Raw genomic sequence first — 6000 nt, 5'->3', positions numbered from 1 at the left:
GGACTGAAAACAGTGGCTGTGTGTTTACTGTTCACCCACAGAAACATTGTCACTGATCTGAGGAAGTCAGGACTGGAGTTCTGAGGAATTGGATCTAAATCAAACAGAGCTGTTTTCACAGAGAAGCTAAAGTGAAGCCAAAGACAATGCAACAGTAAACATGTCGTCTCCCATGAATGACAACTATGGTTGATGACATGTAAGATTAGATTCTGTGAAACAAGGACTGGAGTTGTAAGGAATTGTGACTATAGCATGAGGCCAGGTATCAGCAGGTAGCCTAGTCAAGCCAGACGTGTATAGACATAACAGACATGTTGGTGACCTTTTCTGCTGCTTTTGAGACACGGTTGGGTCCCACCCTGAAGCACTACTTGTGTACTAAATAAAACTCTAAACAATCCCTATTGGTCACTCTATTATGGATTATTATTCTAATATGTATTCATTATAGAATGTTGTTAGTTATTAAAGAGTATATTTGTTAACTGCACTGAAGAGAGTTGTAGAACTAGATTTCTCCAATCCTAAAAGCATACATAAAATAAACAATTACAATTTATTTATATACATGTTTACATAGTGTGTGTGTGAGAGAGATAGGAGAGTATGTGTGCATTTTGTGTTTAATGTTTCCTTGTCAGCCACCCATCTCTGCTTTTCTGCCTTATAAAAAGCTGAGGTCTGGAACTCCCTCCAGGTCACCTCTCTCTCTCCATTCCTTGGCCTTGGGTGCCTGACGACTCACCCTGAATGTAATTCCTCTGCTCTATCGATCACTACATAAATTAATTGTGGAGAAGAAATGTCAGTTTGGCCAGGAACAATGTTGATGGGTAGCCAGGGAATGGCCTTGGTACATATAAAATATTTCTGCAAGACAATAAACATATCAGCCTGCCACTCCTGGAAACCCTGTTCATACACTTGAAGTCAGAAGTTTACATACACTTAGGTTGGAGTCATTAAAACTCATTTTTCAACCACTCCTCAAATTTCTTGTTAACAAACTATATTTTTGGCAAGTCGGTTAGGACATCTACTTTGTGTATGACACAAGTAATATTTCCAACAATTGTTTACAGACAGATTATTTCACTTATAACTCACTGTATCACAATTCCACTGGGTCAGAAGTTTACATACACTAAGTTGACTGTGCCTTTAAACAGCTTTGGAAAACTCCAGAAAATGATGTCATGGCTTTAGAAGCTTCTGATAGGCTAATTTACATAATTTGAGTCAATTGGAGGTGTACCTGTGGATGTATTTCAAGGCCTACCTTCAAACTCAGTGCCTCTTTCCTTGACATCATGGGAAAATCAAAAGAAATCAGCCAAGACTTAAGAAAAAAAATGGTAGACCTCCACAAGTCTGGTTCATCCTGGGGAGCAATTTCCAAACACCTGAAGGTACCACGTTCATCTGTACAAACAATAGTACGCAAGTATAAACCCCATGGGACCACACAGCCGCCATACCGCTCAGGAAGGAGACACGTTCTGTCTCCTAGAGATGAACGTGCTTTGGTGCGAAACGTGCAAATCAATCCCAGAACAACAGCAAAGGACCTTGTGAAGATGCTGGAGGAAACAGGTACACAAGTATCTATATCCACAGTAAAACGAGTCCTATTTCGACATAACCTGAAAGGCCGCTCAGCAAGGAAGAAGCCACTGCTCCAAAACCTCTATAAAAAATCCAGACTACGGTTTGCAACTGCACATGGGGACAAAGATCTTATTTTTTGGAGGAATGTCCTCTGGTCTGATGAAACAAAAATGGAACTGTTTGGCCATGATGACCATTGTTATGTTTGGTGGAAAAAAGGGGAAGCACGGGGGTGGCAGCATCATGTTGTGGGGGTGCTTTGCTGCAGGAGGGACTGGTGCACTTCACAAAATAGATGGCATCATGAGGACGGAAAATTATGTGGATATATCGAAGCAACATCTCAAGACCATCAGTCAGGAAGTTAAAGCTTGGTCGCAAACATTTTACCACAACTTCCAAAGTTGTGGCAAAATGGCTTAAGGACAACAAAGTCAAGGTATTGGAGTGGCCAACACAAAGCCCTGACCTCAATCCCATAGACAATTTGTGGACATGAAAAAGTGTGTGCGAGCAAGGAGGCCTACAAACCTGACTGAGTTACACCAGCTCTGTCAGGAGGAATGGGCCAAAACTTATTGTGGGAAGCTTGTGGAAGGCTACCTAAAACATTTGACCCAAGTTAAACAATTTAAAGGCAATGCTGCCAAATACTAATTGAGTGTATGTAAACTTCTGACCCAGACATTCCAGTGTTCCTCTTTAAATCTGGGTATTCCTCCAAAGCTCCATTGTCCTGAGTCTACACAACTCTGCCAGGACCTAGGATCAAGGGAGATACTAAAGTGTTTTAGTACTATATCTCTTGACACAATGATGAAAATAATCATGGCCTCCAAACCCTCAAGCTGCATACTGGACCCTATTCCAACTAAACTACTGAAAGAGCTGCTTCCTGTGCTTGGCCCTCCTATGTTGAACATAATAAACGTCTCTCTATCCACCGGATGTGTACCAAGCTCACTAAAAGTGGCAGTAATAAAGCCACTCTTGAAAAAGCCGAATCTTGATCCAGAAATTATAAAAAACTATCGGCCTATATCGAATCTTCCATTCCTCTCAAAAAAATTTGAAAAAGCTGTTGCACAGCAACTCACTGCCTTCCTGAAGACAAACAATGTATACGAAACGCTTCAGTCTGGTTTTAGACCCCATCATAGCACTGAGACTGCACTTGTGAAGGTGGTAAATGACCTTTTAATGACGTCAGACCGAGGCTCTGCATCTGTCCTCGTGCTCCTAGATCTTAGTGCCGCTTTTGATACCATCGATCACCACATTCTTTTGGAGAGATTGGAAACCCAAATTGGTCTACATGGACAAGTTCTGGCCTGGTTTAGATCTTATCTGTCGGAAAGATATCAGTTTGTCGCTGTGAATGGTTTGTCCTCTGACAAATCAATTGTAAATTTCGGTGTTCCTCAAGGTTCCGTTTTAGGACCACTATTGTTTTCACTATATATTTTACCTCTTGGGGATGTCATTCGAAAACATAATGTTAAATTTCACTGCTATGCGGACGACACACAGCTGTACATTTCAATGAAACATGGTGAAGCCCCAACATTTCCCTCGCTAGAAGCCTGTGTTTCAGACATAAAGAAGTGGATGGCTGCAAACTTTCTACTTTTAAACTCGGACAAAACAGAGATGCTTGTTCTAGGTCCCAAGAAACAAAGAGATCTTCTGTTGAATCTGACAATTAATCTGGATGGTTGTACAGTCGTCTCAAATAAAACTGTGAAGGACCTCGGCGTTACTCTGGACCCTGATCTCTCTTTTGAAGAACATATCAAGACTGTTTCAAGGACAGCTTTTTTCCATCTACGTAACATTGCAAAAATCAGAAACTTTCTGTCCAAAAATGACGCAGAAAAATTAATCCATGCTTTTGTTACTTCTAGGCTGGACTACTGTAATGCTCTACTTTCCGGCTACCCAGATAAAGCACTAAATAAACTTCAGTTAGTGCTAAATACGGCTGCTAGAATCCTGACTAGAACCAAAAAATTTGATCATATTACTCCAGTGCTAGCCTCCCTACACTGGCTTCCTGTTAAGGCAAGGGCTGATTTCAAGGTTTTACTGCTAACCTACAAAGCATTACATGGGCTTGCTCCTACCTATCTTTCCGATTTGGTCCTGCCGTACATACCTACACGTACGCTACGGTCACAAGACGCAGGCCTCCTAATTGTCCCTGGAATTTCTATGCAAACGGCTGGAGGTAGGGCTTTCTCCTATAGAGCTCCATTTTTATGGAATGGTCTGCCTACCAATGTGAGAGACGCAGACTCAGTCTCAACCTTTAAGTCTTTACTGAAGACTTATCTCTTCAGTAGGTCCTATGATTAAGTATAGTCTGGCCCAGGAGTGTGAAGGTGAACGGAAAGGCTGGAGCAACGAACCGCCCTTGCTGTCTCTGCCTTGCCGGTTCCCCTCTTTCCACTGGGATTCTCTGCCTCTAACCCTTTTACAGGGGCTGAGTCACTGGCTTACTGGTGTTCTTCCATGCCGTCCATGGGAGGGGTGCGTCACTTGAGTGGGTTGAGTCACTGACGTGGTCTTCCTGTCTGGGTTGGCGCCCCCCCTTGGGTTGTGCCATGGCGGAGATCGTTGTGGGCTATACTCGGCCTTGTCTTAGGACGGTAAGTTGGTGGTTGGAGACATCCCTCTAGTGGTGTGGGGGCTGTGCTTTGGCAAAGTGGGTGGGGTTATATCCTGCCTGTTTGGCCCTGTCCGGGGGTATCATCGGATGGGGCCACAGTGTCTTCTGATCCCTCCTGTCTCAGCCTCCAGTATTTATGCTGCAGTAGTTTATGTGTCGGGGGGCTAGGGTCAGTCTGTTACATCTGGAATATTTCTCTTTCTCTCTTGTCCTGTGTGAATTTAAATATGCTCTCTCTAATTCTCTCTTTCTCTCTTTCTGTCTTTCTCTCGGAGGACCTGAGCCCTAGGACCATGCCTCAGGACTACCTGGTATGATGACTCCTTGCTGTCCCCAGTCCACCTGGCCGTGCTGCTGCTCCAGTTTCAACTGTTCTGCCTGCGGCTATGGAACCCTGACCTGTTCACCGGACGTGCTTGTTGCACCCTCGACAACTACTATGATTATTATTATTTGACCATGCTGGTCATTTATGAACATTTTAACATTTTAACATCTTGACCATGTTCTGTTATAATATCCACCCTGCACAGCCAGAAGAGGACTGGCCACCCCTCATAGCCTGGTTCCTCTCTAGGTTTCTTCCTAGGTTTTTGGCCTTTCTAGGGAGTTTTTCCTAGCCACCGTGCTTCTTTCACATGCTTTGCTTGCTGTTTGGGGTTTTAGGCTGGGTTTCTGTACAGCACTTTGAGATATCAGCTGATGTACGAAGGGCTATATAAATAAATTTGATTTGATTTGATGAAAAATAAAAGCTGAAATAAATCATTGTCTCTACTATTATTCTGACATTTCACATTCTTAAAATAAAGTGGTGATCCTAACTGACCTAAGACAGGGAATTTTTACTAGGATTAAATGTCAGGAATTGTGAAAAACTGAGTTTAAATGTATTTGGCTGAGGTATGTAAACTTCCGACTTCAACTGTATGCGAGGGCTGTTGGGGCCCTGTTACAGCTCCAGATGACAAAACCTGCACACACTCCCAGAGGGTTGCAGGTCTGCCGACTTCCTTTTGGTCACACATTTCAATCAGAGAAATATCCAATAAACCAAAGACATTGCTTTATCTGTGAATGTACTTTATTGCACAAAATCTTCAAATAAAATGGAGCAAACATAAAATAATAAGTAGTTATATTTGATTTACATTGACAGATAAAGAGAGCGAGTGAGAGAGAGCGAGACAGTGTGTGAAGGTTGTGTTTTATTTTTTCATGTCAGCCACCCATCTCTACTTTGTCAGTCTGCATGCACTTCCGGGTGAGGCTGTGAGAGGCAGTGGAGTGCAAGGCCGATCTGAAAGAGAGACGCACAAAGTTACAGTATGTATACAGCTCAACAACATGTTTGTGTGTACATCTGTTGGTGTGAGTGAGTGAGCGTATGTGTATGTAATATAATTCTGAATGACCTGTATCCATCTGGGAATCTTCCAAGGTGTCTCCCGTCACGTCCAGTGTAGCGGGAACTGGTGCAGCCGGTAAATGAAAGACCACAGCAGAGGACTGCTGGCACAGTGGGTGGCAGATCTAAAAGAAAGAGGCACAATTTTATTAACTGACAATGATAATATAACTAAACAGAGTGAATGAGTGTAAGATTCAATCAGATCAAGTCTTAACGGGTAATATTCGACACCTGCATAGCTGATGTTTTGGTGGAGTCGGAGGTGTAACTGCGTTGCAGCCATCAAACAGGTAAGTAACTACTCTTGTGA

This window comes from Salmo salar, chromosome 17 (assembly GCF_965601325.2).
Source record: "Salmo salar chromosome 17, fSalSal1, whole genome shotgun sequence".
Lineage (NCBI taxonomy): Eukaryota > Metazoa > Chordata > Actinopteri > Salmoniformes > Salmonidae > Salmo > Salmo salar.
This window is presented reverse-complemented; position numbering follows the sequence as displayed.